This window comes from Parasteatoda tepidariorum, chromosome 6 (assembly GCF_982258835.1).
Source record: "Parasteatoda tepidariorum strain Cologne lab strain chromosome 6, Ptep-v5.0, whole genome shotgun sequence".
Classification (NCBI taxonomy): domain Eukaryota; kingdom Metazoa; phylum Arthropoda; class Arachnida; order Araneae; family Theridiidae; genus Parasteatoda; species Parasteatoda tepidariorum.
The window spans coordinates 28,755,823-28,775,941 of NC_141760.1; the positions used below are offsets into that span (position 1 = coordinate 28,755,823).

General features: G+C 28.3%; 1 protein-coding gene across 1 annotated transcript in view; it reads right to left on the bottom strand.

Moving 5' to 3' along the window:
- The window catches only part of LOC107441233 (uncharacterized), a 138,166-nt gene extending 118,294 nt beyond the window's left edge, over positions 1 to 19,872 (bottom strand). Inside the window, exon 1 of the mRNA XM_016054416.5 lies at positions 19,639 to 19,872. The gene's annotated coding sequence lies outside the window, so the exon portion shown is untranslated. The remainder of the gene's footprint in view (positions 1 to 19,638) is intronic.
- Positions 19,873 to 20,119: the final 247 nt, after the last annotated feature.

Genomic DNA, 20,119 nt, shown 5'->3' on the forward strand with positions numbered 1-20,119 from the left:
CTATTAGAGAGATAAGTAAATTCATCTCATCTCATAAGTATTACTTTTTTAATACGGATTGTATTATTTATTAATCGATTTGGTTCATACCTTGCTTAGGGCTTTAAAAATATTTAATCATTGAAAAAGACGTACCAAGAATATCAGGATACCAAGTTTCCAATATGTCTAGATTGGAAACTTGGTATCCTGATCATTTGTTCTTGATCTAACTACGAGTAAAATCTTTTACAGGTAACCATATATGTGTTCAGATTATTTGAAACACATGAATCTCAGGAGTAGGTATTACCATTCATAGGTATTTGTTTGATGGAATAAAAAGGTTCTGCTTCCTCTTATTGATGGAGAAGTTATTGCTACCCTCCTTTGGCCTACAGCTAAGTCACCTTTCAAAATTACCTTGTACAGCATGCAATCTTCATTGGTTACCAAGCCGAATGTATTGTATTTAAATATTCTTCAACCTCTCCTCTAATCCTAACACATTAACTAGTTTTGAACAATAGGGTAACTAAACTTTTTCCTTCCGGGCATTTTGTCCAGACATTTTGTGAAAGGTCCTGTTTTTGTAAAATTGTGAAAAAACTACTCATAATTTGCGAATATAAAATAAGCGTTAAGTCACATTCTTTCTACCAGGGCCCTGCTCTTGTGAACTTGTGCAAATAGGGTCCTGCTATTTCAAAAATTGCTAAGAACTTTTTCAAGAAGCTTTTAAATTGTAAATAGATACAAGATTATGCTCAACAATTGTTGTTACTAAATTAGCGATGCAACATAACTACAATTATTTAGTATTTAGCCTATACTGCTCAACATAGAATATTCATTTCGGGCGAATAATGGAAACAAAATCACTCACATTTTTAATAATTTCAATTGACAAATTTTAAATAACACAACTTTGTTACATATCACTTTTAATGTCTTACGCAGTAAGTAAATTTAAACATTCCTTAAATTTATAATATTTTATTTAAAAAATTGCCAGAAATTTATATTTATTTACATAATATTCTATTAATTAATTTTATGAATAACTATAAATTTATCAATTATTTATTTATAAAAAAAAATTATCATTTAATATCAATAACGATGGGCACACGATATGTTTGTAAAAGTAGAAATATTTTCTTTACTGTCTTTATAGGCATTTTTCCCGTTTCTGACCGCTTTCTGTTAACTAGCATTTTGCGCACCTGAAATAATGTTAAGTAAGATAGCACTTTTAGACTTGGAAACTGATTAAGATCAAGAGCAATCGGTTTATAACGTGAGAAAAAAATTTAAGAAGAATTAGCGGGCACCTTTTTAATCGTTATCGCAGAAAAAACTAGAGCATTAGGTACAGGAAAAACAAATAATTAGACCCCCCCCCTTTAAATTCATAACTGGCACTCCTAAAAAAATATCAAGCCAGAAGATCATAATGAGCAAGAAGGTAAAGAATTAAATGAAACAAATCACGCACCTTAGAGATTGACCAATAGACCAAAAAAGTTCCGGTCTTTCGGTAACAAAAAACTCCGGCCATTTTATACACCCACAGCACGTTTTCGAATTTGCTGTAGAGGTAAAGGTAATTTCAAAAGTTCTGAGAGGTGCGTGTGTTCGAAACGCTCGACCGCTCCCCCACTATCGAACACGCTATGCCTTCTTCACACACCCCTCTCGCACTATCTATGTGATGAGAAAACCCCACTTCCTGTTGTTCTAATGAAAAGAATGTTATTTTAGAATATATCTGTCAGTAGACATGATTGTCGGTGTTAGTATAAAAGGGGAAATAATTAAGACGCCATGTGTGGTTTCTAATTTTGATCACATATCGTACATTAACCCTACAATATTAGAATTAGAGTAAAATTTTGTTAAAATAGAAAATAAATTTCACGATTTAATCATAAAATATTAAAACCTGTTCAATTAGTTTTTTTTCCTTTTTTTTTCTTTTTTAAATAATGGATTTATAAATTTAATTCGGAAAACAAGAATATCTATTATAATTGTAAAAAAATCCAAGAACAGGCTTTCTGTTTTTTATTTTATTTTGTTTCAAATTCTGTAAAAATTTTGAATTTCTCTTTTTTTTTTATTTGCGGAAAATTTTAGTTTAACGGAACGGTGAAGTTCTTTAACTAGCTGAAAATTAAATTTCATGACTAGATTAAATTTAAAGCAACGAGGGGACAACTAATCTCGTAGAATTCCGACAAAATCTGGCATTTATTAAGCAATGGACAAAAATTCTTATACATAAAATTTCTAATGCAGATAGAATAAACTGAACAAAATCAATTACAAAAATTTGAACATCGATTAGCAATTGGGTGGAATAGACAAAAATGATTATTGCTTACAATGAAATAAGTAAGAAAATTGCGCTCATGTAATTCTCTTTAGGTTTATATAGGGGAAAAGAATTTTTCATTTATTCTTTAATTTTCTTTTCTGTCTGTCTGTAGGCAACCTTTAGTTTATAAAAGAAACAGCTTTTAGTTTGGGGCCCTACCACCTGCAAACTGCACCTGGTAACTCCCTCGAATTGTTTCCGCACTTAGGTTCTTAATTCGAAATTTGCTTCGATTATTCATTAGATACTTTTGAATTTTAGTCTAGCGCTTTTTAAAATTAAGCTCTAAAAATATACAACCTATAGATTCTGTGAAACCTTTAATTTATAAATATTTTAATCATTAAAGTGTGATTTATCTATACATTTCAATATCAATTCGAAATTTCATTTGAAACAAACAATTTCCATGCACGCGAATTGTAAATTTGCGACTTTGGAAATACAATAGTTTTAAGTCCTTTATTCTAATGTAAAATCATAATACTATAAAAAAATATTTAGAAAAAAAATGATTGTGAATGGATATAAAAATTGCCAGATCAAATTACGTATAAAATACCGGTATTATGGAAGCATCATCCGTAAAATGCATTTTACCGTCAAAAAAACTTTCAACGTAAAATAATGTGCTATAATTTTTACAGTAATATTTATTTAATTAGAGTGATTCGGTAATATTTAATTCGAGAGAGATTTGCGGTAATACTGTAAAAATTGCGAAAAATCAGATTGCTTTGTTCAGTGACTTGTTCCAGTAAGAAAGATATTTTACGTTAAAAAGTACCGACATTCAGAGAGTGCCGATACTTTTTGCTGGAATTTGAGCAGGAATTTTCGACAATGTAGTTGTTTGCACTATTCCTATAGGACGATTCGTATTCCCACTTTAATAGAAACGTATTCTATTGGTCCATCTGTAACTGGTTGATCATTGATGGATTTCCAGTGAACAGGTATGTGAAGTGAAGTGACGTCAGTTTAGATTACGTATTTAATGTAGTTCAACGTAATTTACAGCATTAGTAACATTATGATAAAACCTGTATTTCTGTTTTGGATATTTTATATCACTTTTACAGTATTTATAATTGGCAAGAAATCTGGTGTCTCAGCAAATGGTGTACATTCGCTTGTTTATTATAAGACTGCCCTAGAAACGTACGCACAGTGACTCATCTTTCCCGTTAAATTCATAAATATGCATCCCGTTAAAGTCATAAACATGTCTGGGACATCTTAAAACTCTTTAACCACGAGTTACTTCGAAAGATAATATTTTTCGTTAGAGAGGGGTTGTAACACTGTTGTTTTATCAAATATTATTTTTATTCTGGTTTTCGAGCTAAAATATTTTGGAGGTTTAATATTTAAAATTTAGTTAGTAAGCAAAGCCAGAAAGTGAGTGTATAAAGTACAAATAAAGGCGCAAAAGATGGACATACTATTTCAAATCTATAATCAGGAACTTTTCTCAGTGTCCAAACCGAAACACAAAACTGCAGAAGGAAATAACAGGGCAAATGCGTTGCAACGTGCTTGTCTCCTTACTTTCTCCTGTCATTTTGAGTTTCGACGTTAAGAAAGGTTTTTGTTTACAAAACTGAAACTATAGTATGTTCATTGATGCGCCTTAATTTGTGCTTTATTCAAGCTCTTTTGATTTATTCATACATGTACCAAGTATTTCCTTTCTTCATTAGAAAAGAAAGGTAAGTATTAGTTTTATCCGTTGATTTATTATATATTTTGTGTCGAGTTGATTTTTTTTTCCTGCTTTACTTATGAAAAAAATAAAAGAAAAATTGTCTAAAAATACAAAAAAAACTTCTTGTAATTATATAAAATAAAAAAAGAAAGAAGTATGAAATAAAAATCGGGTAAAAAAAAATATATCCTGCCCTTTTTTACTTAAACAAAACAGAAAAAGTGCCTTTTTCTTATTTCTAAAAACAGGTATGAAAGAGTTACATTTTATACTTTTACTGTTTTTGTTTCTTTTTATAATAATTTCCCAAACGGTAAATGCGTTAATGACCTAAAATATAACAGACATGACTATTCATATACTTTGGAGGTCAATGTTTTCATCTACAGGGTTCAAGGGGATGAATGATAAATGAAGTTAAAGATTAACGTGACTTAATGCGATTTGAATGATCATAATAATACAATGAATAATGCTTAAAAGACCTTCAAAAAAGTCCTTTTTCCAGATAGATCTACTACTCACACCATTAAAGGTCTTTAAATTGTAAAAAGCGTTACTTCGAAATTGTCTTTAAATGAAAATACATTTCTTATTTTCCAATAAATAAATCGATTTACTTTATAGTATTTTCTGCAAAATAACTTAAAAGAATACACCACAATAAGTTTATTAAAAAAAATTCTTTTTTTTTAATGTAAGTTTTTCTAAGTTAGTCATCAAACAGTAAATAAAAACTACTGTTATTAGTTTTTGCAATATTTTTCATTAGATCTAGGAGTTATTGAAATTATGCTTCGATGATGGATTTATAGTATCCTTAATTTTAATGCATGCTCCTTAAAGTTTAACAGTATGTAATTCCCGCTACACGTAGCAGTTTCTTTTAAATGAGAATTATTCCTAACAAACTGACGACACAAAGAATGAAATGTTTCAGGTGTTCAAAGAATATTCTTCGCATACGAAATGGTTCTGAATTTCACAAATGTTCTTATTCCAAAACGAAATAGTTGTTAAATATGATATTTATACAACACAGAAGTGAAGAAATATGAAGTATACATTCATGTATTATGTGAACAAAGTTTTTTCAATTTATTCAGAATCTTAGAAGTCATTCAATTACATACTGGTTGATTTTTATATGTTTGATAGCACAAAGAGATATTAAAGAATTTCTACTCCACTGTAAAACCAAATAAACATTAAAACTTTTTTTCAAAGCGCGGGAAAAGGGTAAATCTTATTGCTTTAAAATAGTGGTAAAGTAGCGGACTGGTACCGTTCCGTGGATCAAATAGTACCAGACCACTCATGAAACATTAAATTATTTCCATTTTATTTCCCATGGCGTATAATGGGAAATACGCCATGTTTTGGTTTTGTATCACTTTCAATAAACAAGAGGTAAACCGAGAGCCGAGAAATGTCACTTAAAGATACACCAATATCACGCATGTAATTGTGTTTTATTTTCAAAACATATTTAAATACAATTGAATTAAATTTATTAAATCAAAGCAATCTAAAATATAAATAATGAACGTCCCTGCAATCCCTCGGCGGGTTGCAATAAAATTATCAAACTTTGACCGGTCCGCAGCGATAAAAAGGTTGTGGAGCATTACTTTAATGTATGCAGTGCCCCTCTGCGGTAATAAACTTAACAACTCATTGGACGATAATTTTATATTTTTCTGACTTTATTTTTAACTGAATTTATGTAACTCACTTGATTTATTAAGTTATGTTTGTTTCATTTAAAATGCTTGTAAGTTTTTAAAGGAAGTCGAGACAAAAGAAGAAAAAAATTCTTAAATTATTTGGTACTATTTGAACTTTTCACTTATACTCTGATTCATAAATTTATTTTCATGTTAAATAAAATACATATTTATTGTGCAGAGATTTGAAAAAAATCGGAGAATTTCATGAAGATTTTAAGGTACAGAAACAACTTAATTACTACAAATCATTCCATTCAAGTTATAAGAAATCAACTTAGAACTCAAATGTAGCCACATTTATTCGAAATCAGAGAATTTCATAGCGATTTTAAGCAACAGAAACAACTTGATTAGTACAAATCATTCAAGTTATTACAAATCAACTCAGTATTCAGATATGGACAGATTTATTTAAAATCAGAGAATTACATAAATGTTTCAAGCTACAAAAAACACAATATAAATTTTAAAAAAGTAGTGTTACCTTTCTGAAACTCGATATTTCAATAACTTTTTTTTTTTAATTCCATCAAACTATGCATAAAAAATATTTTCAATTTTGAAATGAATGCAGATACTGAAAAATTAAAATGTAATGAATATGCTATTAATGCAAAAAAAAAAAAAAAAAAAGAATAAGGTTTTATATTAAAACATTAGTAGATGCCAACAAATTTATTAGTCTCTAGCATGTTTTTCAATTCAATACAGATAAATCTCTGCAGTAGGTTATGTGTTTTCACAACATGTTAGTAAAGTATGAACATTTCTTCGGCGGTCAGAAAGACCACTTTTCTAAATGAAAATCAAACCTGCAAAGTAATTTCGCACATGTACGTGTTATCAGAAGAAAATTAAGAAAGCAGCCAACCATCACACAATCGAACTTGGCACAGATACAACCGAAAGTAAAGCACTCTCTAATCAACACTTAAGTAGGATCGAGAAGTGGATTACAGGTCGGTAGAGAAAAAAGCTAATCAATCTGATATCTTTACAAATGACGAGAAAATCGAACATTAGGCACATAATCAAAACCTGTGTTCCTATATTTTTGCTTAATCTTTTTTCTCTTTACTCGTGAAGCACTTTTTATATAACGGCAAATGAAGCTTTTGATAGAATTCCAACTGATAAAATTCGAACTTTTAAATACAATCCACAAACCAGGGTTTAAGCTGAGTCTAAAAATTCATTAGCAAAAAAGCTAAAATCTGAAAAAAAGTTTTAGCAAAATGCTAAAATGCTACTAGGCTTATAAAATTACTTTATATCAAACAAGTACTGCAAGTTATCTGACAAAGAATAGCTTAATGTACAAGAATATCAAGAAAAATACCTACAACAAAAAAAAACACATTTATTATTTATCAAAACATTTTGGTTTATAATTAACAATCTTCCTTTCTTTCATGTTTGCCCATTTTACAAATGCTTCTTGAAAGTTAAATGCACTTTCAGGGCCCTCAATATTAATCATTAACAAATTGTTTACATGGTTGATTAACAACCTGTTTCGAATATTAGTTTTAATCAAATTAAGGCAGCTAAAGCCCCTTTCACAGTCAACAGTGTGCATTGGTATTGTTGCACAATACTCTATAACAGGGCTCGCCAAACTTTTTTGATCATCGACCCCTATATAATTTTTCGAAATCTCCATCGACCCCCCACAAAAGTAATTTTCTGTTAATTAAAATAAAACTCTATTAGATACTGTGTTTGTACATTTATTTTATGATTTTAAACATTTATTAAAGTAATAGTACATTATGTAACAATAGTTTTACGAAAAATATATTAATATTGAAATTTAAATACCTTATTATTAAATAATAAGTAATTATGCATAAGTAGATATAATAAGTAAAGTAACTAAAGATTTACTGCTTCTTGATCAATGAGATGGGTGTGCCTGGTGTTTTTTTGCAAGGTTCGCTATATTGGGTTCAAAATTGGTCAATTTTAATTTTCGTCAAAATTGGTCAATTTTGTACTTTTCGTAAAAAAATGCAAAGTGTGCTATAGTTTTGTCGCGGGCTGTACTAATCCATATTATTAATACTTGCCTTCTTTTTTGGGCATTGATAATTAAAATTGATATCTAAACCAAACGAATGGTTTTATCGAAACAATAATTATCCAAAACTATAAAAGTTTTAATAATGACACTGCAAATATTCAACGCAGTTTGCAAAGATAGCTGAAACTGCGTATGATATTTGCATTTGTAACGTCAATGCTCGTCTATTAATTTATGTTTTATAAAGATACTGATATTGAGTCAATTATAAAAAAAAATTCACAAATTTTACATTCTTAATTTGGTATGTGTGATTTGCGTATTGAGAACTGTTTTTTCTTTCGACCCACAATCGACCCTTCCGATTCGGATCGACCTCCATTCGCCCCCCTGTCTCAAATCGACCCCCGCTTTTGTTAAATAGACCCCTGGGGGTCTATATAGACCACTTTGGCGACCTCTGCTCTATAACAAAAGTTATTAATGGGTACTGTTCAGACACATCATTGGTATATAAAAATAAAAGTAATTCATTAAATGACATGTTTTTACATCGTTGCATTAAGATTTGTTTAAATAATCCCCATTCACAAAGTAACTCAGTTTCTGTAAACTGAAAATCTTTTCTGGGAGATTCCGAAAACAAATTGAAAATGCAACGGATTTCCTTTACACCATAATGCTGTAATTCATCCGAACTATGGGGCATCCTGCTAGGTATAAATATATTGAACATTTCGATTTTATCCAAATCTCCCAATCTATCAGTAATATTTTCATTCAAGATATTTAGATTTTTTCTCCTTCTTGTTTGATCAAGTTTTTTTCATGGATGTTAGCGTCATGGTTTTTCGCGGAAGCTTTTTTTTTTAATGGAATTTAGTAAAATCCTTTAGCAAAAATGCGAAAATGCTTTGTTGAATTTTAGCATTTTTGAGGGGTCTTTTCGCATTTTGCGAAAAAAGCTACCGTAGCGGAAACCCTGCCACAAACTACACCTTAGCTGATAATATGAAAACGATAAATTGTAAAAATTCTATATTTTGCCAATTAATATTAAATTAATGCTAATTAAATAACAAATGGCGAGAAAATCAAACATTAGACACATAATCAAACCCTGTGTTCCTATTTATTAATTTTTTTTTTTAAATCTTTTTTTTCTTTGCTCATGAAGCGCTTTTTCATTTAACGGCGAACGGAGATTTTGATAAAATTCTTGCTTGGAAACCCGACCCCTAAACCACACTTTAGTTGATAGTAAGAAAATGACAAATTGCGCAATTTTTCATTTTGTCAATTAATATTCATTCAATATTTTATCGCTTAGAGTACAATTTTTATTGATAGAAAGTACAATTTTTATTTTACTGATGAAATTTGTGACTTTTAATTGTTTGTATGTATTTCTTAATTGTTTGTATGTATTTTCTAATTTATATGTATAAAGTACCACAATTTCCACTTATAAAGTCTCACCCCAGCATTATTAATATAGAATATTTATAATTATTTTATCGTTGCACCACATAACGCATTCAAAAATTCAAAATGGCATCTCTTTATGTATGTCTTTTTACCTCATCCTAAGCTTTTTATTTACTAATACGTAGTTACGTATTAGTAAATAAAAAGTAAACGTAACATAACTTTTTACGTAAACGTAATTTTTTATTTACTAATACGTAGTTACGTAAGTAAATTAAAAAATTACGTTTATATTTGAATTATCATTTTCAATTCAAATTTAAAAAGGTCCTTCAATTGCTAAAATACTGCATGTTTGCGATATCATTTTATTTGTATAAAATACTACAATTTCCAATTGTAAATTATCCCCAAAGCATAGCAACCAATACAGAATATATATTTACAGTTATTTTCATAGTTATATCGCACGACGCATTCAAAAATTTATCTTGGCTATCCCTTCAGGTATACCGTTGTACATCATTGTTAGCTAACTACGGATTAGTAAATAAAAAAATTACTTGCATATACAAATTATCTTTTTCATTTTGAATTTAAATAGGTCAAAATGCCACAATTTTCAGTCCTGTAGCCTTAATCCAGCATTGTAGCCAGTATAGAAGATATGTTCTTTATAGTTTCACTACACGATGCATTCAAAAATTCAAAATGGTGCCCCTTTCTTTCACATCTTTCTACATCTCCTTAAGCTAACTGCCGATTAGTAAATAAATGGATTACGTTTATATCTAAAATAAACAATCTGTAATTAATGAAATATAAATAGGTCATTTAAATGCCCCAGCATTGTATGTTTGTGATGCTAAATTATTTGAATGAAATACCACAATGTCAATTCCTAATACCCTCAATTCTTCACATAGAAGATATGTTCTTTATAGTTTCACTAAACGATGCCTTAAAAAATTCAAAATGGCGCCCCTTTCATTCACATCGTTATACATCTTCTTAAGCTAACTGCCGATTAGTAAATAAATGGATTACGTTTATATCTAAAATAAACTATCTGCAATTAATGAAATATAAATAGGTCATTTAAATGCCCCAACATAGTATGTTTGCGATACCAAATTATTCGAATGAAATAGCACTATATATAGTCCTAATACTCTCAATTCTTCACATAGAAGATATGTTCTTTATAGTTTCACTAAACGATGCCTTAAAAAATTCAAAAAGGCACCCCTTTCAGTCACATCTTTATACATCTTCTTAAGCTAACTGCCGATTAGTAAATGAATGGATTACGTTTATATCTAAAATAAACTATCTGCAATTAATGAAATATAAATAGGTCATTTAAATGCCCCAACATAGTATGTTTGCGATACCAAATTATTCGAATGAAATACCACTATATATAGTCCTAATACTCTCAATTCTTCACATAGAAGATATGTTCTTTATAGTTTCACTAAACGATGCCTTAAAAAATTCAAAACGGCACCCCTTTCAGTCACATCTTTCTACATCTCCTTAAGCTAACTGCCGATTAGTAAATAAATGGATTACGTTTATATCTAAAATAAACTATCTGCAATTAATGAAATATAAATAGGTCATTTAAATGCCCCAGCATTGTATGTTTGTGATGCTAAATTATTTGAATGAAATACCACAATGTCAATTCCTAATACCCTCAATTCTTCACGTAGAAGATATGTTCTTTATAGTTTCACTAAACGATGCATTAAAAAATTCAAAATGGTGCCCCTTTCATTCACATCGTTATACATCTTCTTAAGCTAACTGCCGATTAGTAAATAAATGGATTACGTTTATGTCTAAATAAAGTAATCAGCAATTAGAATTTAAATAGGTCGTTCAAAATTGTGCTCCAAAAATTCTGCATATTGAGGATACCAATTTATTTGCATGTCCAGTCCTATAGTCTCAGTTCTGCCCATAGAGGATATGTTCTCTATAGTTTCACCACACGACGCATTCAAAAATTCTGCAACAATAAAATTCCAAAAAGGAAGGCAACGGGGCAATCACTCATTTGTTTCGAAAGAAAACTTCCATGGTAGACAGACCATCAAAAAAAAGATAGAAAAAAAAATTGGAGCATAGCAAATACAGGAAAACCATTATAATTATAACCGTGAAAACAAAGTCACAGTTTTGAAAAGAATCAACTTTGGAAAAAAAGAGAGTCAAAATTTTTATGTGTCCCTAATTATCGTCAGCCAACCTACAACTTTTTTGCAATATCCGTTGGCAATGGTGGATGAGTTTGTATAACAGCATTGTTTACAGGGCGGTCCAAATAAACAATCGCGGCTTTAAAGCTTTACATAATTTACTTTTTTCTATCCTAAATCACCTTTGTTTATCCCCAAAAAACAGATAAAAATAAACAATGAAGGATGTCTTCGTAATCCTAATGCAAGTGGCGCACGAAATAAATTTAAGTAATAACTCAAAAACTTAACGAACAAGAAAAAATTTCATCTGTTACAAATTATAACGTAAACAAAGGTCACTTAAAAAATAAAATAAAATAAAAATGTAAAATATTTTTTTCAGAAGCATTTATTATAGGAAGATTTACTTGAAAACATAAAAATTCATAAAAATTTTCAAGTTACAGAGAACTTAATTATTAGAAATAATTCAAGTTATTACAAATTAATTCAGAAGTGTTTGAATGTGGAGAGATTTAAACAAATAAACTGAAGTGGTAAGATATTACTTGATTAAAAACTTCAATCGCTTCAAAAAAATTACTAATTGGAAATAACAGTTGACATGTTTCAAGCTCTCAAAAATTATGCATCCATTTTCAAAACTTGTGTAGATGTGAATCAATCAAATGTCAAAAGAAAAGTTTTTCTATTTGAAATAAAAAGCAGTTCCTTATTAAGTTTAAAAATTATTTTTTTGTCTTGAACGTTATAATGGTGCATCAAGTTGGAAATCATAGAATATTTTTGAAAATTACCCATTAATAAAATAAGGTACAAAAACGGTGGTTTTCATATCAATTGCATTGTATCGTTGAATCGAAATAACAGTATTTGATATGAATTTCAACGAAATAATTTTTGATAAATTGTTCCTAAATTGTGAATTAATCAAATGTTAAAAAAAGTTTTTCTATTTAAAAAAAAGCAGTTATATTTAAAAAAAAATGCAGTTCCTTATTAAGTTTAGAAAATTATATTTTTGTCTTGGACAAGCAGTTTCCTTAGTGGTGTATCAAATTGGAAATCATAGAAAATTTCTGAAAATTACCCATGAATAAAATAATATACAGAAACGATAATTTTCATATCAATTGCTTGTATCGTTGAATAGAAATAAAAATATTTGATTTGAATTTCAACGAAATAATTTTTGATAAATCGTTCTTAAAACGTGAATCAATCAAAAGTTTTTTTAAAAAAATGATCTATTAAAAAAAAAGCAGTTCCTTATTAAGTTTAGAAAATTATATTTTTGTCTTGGGCAATATTTATTAAACTAAAACTGTCATATTACATTAATTTCCTGACCTGAAAGAATCAATTATCATTGATTTTAATTTGGTTTTGACCTTCTTAAATAGTAATAAACTAAAATAAGCTTGCTAACTCAGTATATTACATACTACATTACGTCTAATTACATTTAGAACTTATATTTAGTAATTTATATTTAGAGTCTTTCTGCATGTTAAGAATTTTCACTGAAAAATAACAGAAGATAAAGTAATTACCAAAAACTTGTCCTTTGGGAAATCATTACTCTGGAGTATAAATATATATTACCCGAAGGATTATGTAATTCAAGCAAAGATATCTGATAAAACTAAAAAAAGAACCCCAATCTTCAAGTTGGATAATAATCATTACTTTGATAGTTAGTTCCGCCAAGAAAGTTAAGAACAATTTCTGCCAAAAACATTAAACAGAAATTGTCGTTAAGGAGATGGCTTAAAAAGATTTTGCCAACCTTGAAACTGTTCAGCAATCAAGTAACAAACGAAAAACAATGTAATAAACTAAAATTGAAATGACTTTTACAGTTGGTTTTTGCAAAAAGAAATGCAATTAAATTCCCACGATTAAAATGATAATGCAAGAATGTTTAATTTTAAGTATGAACTTCAAGTAGGTGACGCTAGTGGTAGGAAGAGGGCACCTGCCCTCCCAATTGGGAATGCTTGTCCCCCTTTCCATTAGAAAAATTATATGCTTTTTCACGAGGTACAATTTAATTATAAAAATTAACAAAATAAATGCGTAACACCTTATTGTAATCCTCACCGTTAACCCTGTGACGCAGAATTTTTATTAAACATGTTTTTCACACTTTTTTTTCTTCCTTATTTTGTATTCAATTAAGTCAAAATATGGGGAAAATATTATATTTAGCGTTTTAATAATCTATGGTTATCAGGGGTCCGTCCAGGCATTTTGTAAAAGGTTCGGTTTTTGAAAAATAGTAAAAAAAAATTACTCATAATTTGTGGATATAAAATAAGCGTTAAGTTACATTCTTTCAACCAGGGTGAACCTTTTATGAATTTGTGCAAATAGGGTCCGTTTATTGCAAAACACTTTTTCAAAGAGTTTTTAAATTGTAAATAGATACAAGATTATGCTCAGCACTGTAAAATTATAATTAAAAAAATTAAATTTTAAAAAATAAACAGCAATTGCTGCTTCATAATTAGAGATACAACAGCCTATACTGCTGAGCGCAGAATATTCATTTTCATCGGACGAATTTCATATTCATCGGACGAATAAAGGAAGAAGCGTCAGCCGAAGACAAAACTTAATTCTTTTACAGCTGTCTTTCTTGTTTTCGCCAATGAGAAGGGTTTATTCTATTAACAAAACAATTATGAAAATAAACAAATTTGTGAAGCGTCCGATTAAAAGAAAAATCATTTTGGGAAGGGTCGGTTTTTATGAAAAGATATTTTGTGAAGAGTCCGTTAACGGACCGAAATTTCTTCTAAACTGACCCCTGGTTATGAAATACAGCATGAAACACCTGTGTATTTTCTGCTTTAAAGGTTAAAATCTTCCAAACACGGCATCACTTCAGAGCAATAATTTTTCAAAGTTGCACTTGTTCGTAGTTATTTAGATCTAAAAGAAACAATTATTCATCATTGAAACTTCTTTTATTTACAAAATCGATCATTGATAGATTTTTTGATTATGAAATTTTTTTACTTTTTTTGGATTTTATATATAAGTACAAATATAATTCCGATAATCTAATAGATTTTATTAGTCACTTTTTGACTGTTTTTAATCATTAAAAAATACCAAAATTTATTTTTATTAGTAAGAGCGTCAGAAAAAATATGTACAAAAAGGGCACCGATATCCCATTTGCGTCAAAGGGCGTTTCAAACGTAGACGTCTTTCAAAGCTCTTTCGCAAAGAAAAAAAAAAGCCACAGTTTAAGTGTGCCACACTTGAGGCAAAGCTATAATTATAAGCTATATATACCACTTTGCCGTAAAGAATTGTTTAAGCCTTAGACCGGACAAATAACTTAAGCTTTTTAAAAGTTTTTAAACATTTTTGAAAGTCGCAGATTTGGCGAGATTTTTCCACCTAGATGAATAATTTTCAATTTTTCTAAATTTTTATGAGCTCAAATAATGCAGCATTGGAATAACTTTTAAATGCTACAAATCTTGATCACAAACACTTTTTATTTTTACAATACAGGGGCTTTTCTTGATACTGCCATTTTTGAAAATTCAGGTAGAGAGCTCTGTCTAAATATTGTCTAAACTTGACCATGCATGAAAAACTGTTTGTAAACTCACTGCAGTTATGACAATGTTATATTTTTCGCAAAAGAAATATTTTTAGAACTGCTGCAAGTTTAAAAATGTTACACTATTCGCAAAAGAGATACTTCTATAACAGATGCAAGTTTGCAACAGTCGTTGATGGTCAAGTTTAGACAATCTGTAGCCAAAGCTCTCTACGCGAAGTTCAAAAATGGCCCGAAAATGGCAATATCAAGAAAATCCACTGTTTTGTGAAAATAAAAAGCGTTTGTGATCAAACTTTTCAACATTTAAAAAATTACTTTTAATAAAAAAATTTTACATTATAAAAGTAATTAAAAAGTTTCAAAAATTAAAAATTATTCTATCGTTTTGATAATTTTTATTTGATGAAAAATCCTTACTTATTTTATATGACTACAAAGCCTAACAAAAATAGCCTTAATTTTTTCGGAAAATATCTAGAGATACCACTGATAGTAATTTAGTGTAATATAGATTAGCTTCGTCGAGATAGATTTTTAAATTAGTTTATAAATAAAGTAAATCAAAAATTTTAAAAACTGCCTCTTTTAAGTGTAAATTTTTTAAGCGGGCTACGTTTTTTAAACGGCATTTTTTATTGTGGACTATGTTTTTTAAGTTGACCAATTTTGTGACTTCTAAAACAAAAAAAAACTCAAGACTCAGTACTTTTAAAGAATAATTTGTGACAGAGATAGAATAAGTTTATTACGGAGGTGATATTCCTCACGCTTTCGATTTAAAAGTGACAAAAATCAAATTATAGTTTTCTTTTTAGTCCACTTTAAAAAAAAAACTAGTTTTATTTTATTTTTTTACTTTAATTAGTGTTTCTTCTTAGTTTTGTGGCCATTAATTTGCTTCCGTCGCAGATCTGTCAAAATTTCGACTGATGATAATTTATATTGGGCTTGCAATATTTAAAACATAATTGTAACTTGCATTTTTATCAGGCATAGAGCTCCAGTTGAAATTAGAGCCCCCAAGCTAGTTGGAAATTGTTCAGAATTTCGATTACAAGATCCCACCCTTTCACACTCGAAAGCGAGTTACTAAAAAGCGTGCAATAAAAATATACAAGTGTACAATAATTTATTATATCCTACAATAGTCTATTTAAACATTTATTGTATGAGCAATAAAAATATTTTTTTAAACTCTTTCACAATGATAACAGTAACGTTCAATTAAAAGGTGTTTGGATATTTTTTATTGAACAATAGAACAATAAATTAGAATGTCATTAGAACTACACAAATAAATCATCAGCGTTATTTAAAGCTGTAATTTTTATTTAATTGAAAAAATAAATAAACAATATTGAATGAAAACAATTCAATCAGGCAATGAAATAAAATGCGGAACAAATAATTTTAAAGTATGACTTATAAAAAGAATAAATGAGAAGCAAGTAATTGAAATCCATTCTATGATTTACCATGAGTAATAATTCGAAGGAATAATAGAATAATAAATAGTAATTTTTTGAAAACGCCTGAAAAAAAAAACTTTGATAATCAACAGTAAATGAAATGTACTCTTAGAGTAGGAATAGGGAATAGAACCCCAATTACTCCTCTAAGAATGTACTGTCTATCTAACTAAAAACTCCCCTCGCCAGTAGTCTAGAGTGCTGTCGGATAACTATCGTTACAAAGTTATATTATTTCAAAAAAGAGGGTAAGTTAATCAGTAATAAGTAGTAACAGTTTTAAATTTAACTATCAGTAATTTTTTGAATAATGAGAAGAAAAAAATATTATGAAAATTAAGAAGAAAGTCAGTCTACCCTCTCAAAAAATTAGCTTGCTATTCAATCATATTAGAATAACTTAGAATCGTAATATCGACGGAATTTACTGAAACTTTATTAAGGTTTTAAATTAAATCATTCTCCTGTTTAATTCAAGCCATAGTTTGGTGCAATTGTGTTGAAGATTATTTAATTTGTACGATATGCAATTTGGCGTCGTAATAATAAAGTTGCAGAAAATATACACAATATTTTAATTTAGCCTATTGAACAGTTTATAAATTATTATAAGTTATAATCCCGTAAGAAATAATGATAAAAAGTGTAATAATTAATAATTTCTTGAATTACAAGTTTTTTTAATCAATTACTTTTAGTAACCCCCCCCCCCCCCCATCAAATGCGACTGAAGAAAAAATTTTGACTTTTAAATATTTGCATTGTAAATATGTAAACAATACAATGTAAAAATATATAAATGTAAATATATGCAGATATATGAGAAAATATATGTTACGATTAATTAATGTTTACGATACATGATGATTATGATTAATGTTTATGATACAATTAATGTTTAAGATTTGATGTTGCTTGTCGGTTGACTGTTACGACAAAAACTTCTAACAATGATTTTTGAGCCCAATCCAGAAAACAAGGTAACTCCTGTATATAGCATTCGGACAAACAATTCGGTGTGCTTGTGGATTTGGATGTTTAAAGTTTTTTGTTTAAGGTAAATGGAACAAATTGAAACGTTTTTGTAAGTTATTACTAAATCAAAACTAAATTTTTTATTACTTTTTAATCCCTTATATTTTTGTTTTAACAGTCTGTAAGCTTTACAAAAAAAAAATTTTTTTTTTTTGCTTTGTTTTTTTAAACTATTTGAAAGATTCTGTTCAAATTTTAAATTTTGTCATTTAAAATTATGTTAAATGTTATGTAAATTTAAAGATCAGCTTTTTAAGATCATAATCAAATTAAATGATAAAAAATAACTAATTATTATAAAAATCATTTATTACGTTTCTTCAAACGAGTTTTATAGTTGAGAGATACTTTTTTTATTTAATTCACATGAATAATTATTACTACGCGAACACTAAAACTAATAAGAAGGGATACAAACATAATTTGATTTAAGATTAAATTAAATTTAAAATTATTTAAGATTTTATATAACAAATTTCATTTTTCCGATCATTATCAAATTAAATAATAAATTATCATAAAAATCATTTATTGCATTAACAATTTTGGTTAAGCGTGTCTTATAATTCAGGGTAATACTTTTTTTTTATTTGCATATATAATTGCTAACATACTAACACTCAAATTAATAAAGGGTGCAAACTTAATTTAATTTAGGATTAAATTTAATTTAAAAGTATTTTGAAATTTATGTACCATAAATTTCATTTTTTCCGATCATTGTCAAATCAAATAATTATAAGAATTATTGATATTTTTTCTTAAAAAAAGAAGAGTTTTATAATTGTATATCTAAATTTTTCGCTCCGCTCTCAGATTTTCAAAAAGGAACACAAACTTCCTATCACCTGTTTCACGCTCTTATTTTGAAGAACGAAAATTCGAATCCATCGAAAAAAAGGTTACTATGTACATAAAAGCTATATTTTTATGTCTAATTTCGTACCGTAAAGCATCGTAATGATATCATTATTTAACCAATTTTAAATTTAAGATCAACTTTTCAAATCATTAAAGTGGCGTCTTAGTACATGAAAACTCGATTATTGGATCGAAAATTATTAATGAATTCTACATTTCATAAGTTAAAAAAAATAGTTTCCGAGATTTCTATAAATATGTTAAAATACTTAAAAAGGGAAATGAAAATTAAAGAATCTAAACTTTCGATCGCTATCTAGAATAAAGTGTGGGTAACATATCCTTCAGATTGCGACTAATTCTCATATTCTGAGAATAAAGAAAAATGAAACTTAATTCGGAGTATTGTTGCTCCGTGTTATACTTAAAATATAGTTTGCGCTAATTAATTAAACTATTTAAGATTACCTCTATCTTCCAAAGCATTCTGATTGTATCTCAGTACATGGAAATCCAATCCCTAAATCAAGAGTTATTTATTTATCTGCTTTGCGCACGGTACACTTAATACGCGTATTAAAAAACTTTCGAAAACAAAAATCTGAGATGGGAAAAAAGTGTAGATCAAAAAAACTATAAGCGAAAAAAAATTACTTTTAAACATTCGAGATAATAATTTTTAAATATAACTATAAATTATGTGTATTTTTAATTCCATTTTGAATGTCCTCACTTATGACTTGTCAATTTTACCTAAACGTCATATTTTTCTGTACTCCTTAGGGTAAAAAAGTAGAACAATTTCTTGTAAATAATTCAATTCTAACAACATCAATAAACAATTCAACAACATTAATAAACAATTTCTTGTTAAAATAATTATTATAATAATTATTTTTCCGAAAAATAATTATTCATTTCCTTCACTTTTCTTTACATGTCTTAACTTGTTTTTATAAAATTTCATTATATCTGCAATTAAAATTAAACTATTCCATTATTGATTTAATTTACATTCTTAAACTTTAAGTATAATGAATAATATTTACTTTATGAAATTATTGTATGTTACGCATCAAATTATAAGCAATAAACCATTTAATGTGTTTTTAAAGCATTTTTAGCTTTTCATTTATTTTCGGGAAATAGCTTTTTTACGCGCGATAGAGCATTTTAATACCATTTATTAATTAATATAAACAAGTAATATAGAAAAAATAAACACTTACCATGAGAAAATAAAAAATTAGTATCCCATATTCCACTGATAAAATATACACTTAAATCCTTATAGTCACAAAAATAAAAGAATAGTTCACACTTTTTAAGTGAGGAGAAAATTCCCCATATGTCTATCACGTTTGACTGACATGAGTTCAACTGTTATCCTTACTTTTTTCCATTCGTGAGTCAGAACAGCTGTGCGTGCAGACCGTATGTCTATGTTTCCTGTTCTCCCACCCCCCCTTTCCTCTATCTCATTTGTCCAAAAGTTTTATTACTCAATCGAGACAAAGGCGATGATGCTGACATCTATTTTGAATTGTACTGACTACAAGCTATATCTAGTTTATTCGTTCGATTTAATATATTTTCCTTCATAGAAACAATATTAAAATTTTCTCTTATATTTTAGCGTTCATAAATTTGTTTCTCTGGCGTATTAAATATACATATCGTTGAGTTAAAAGACGTTTCTCAACAATAATT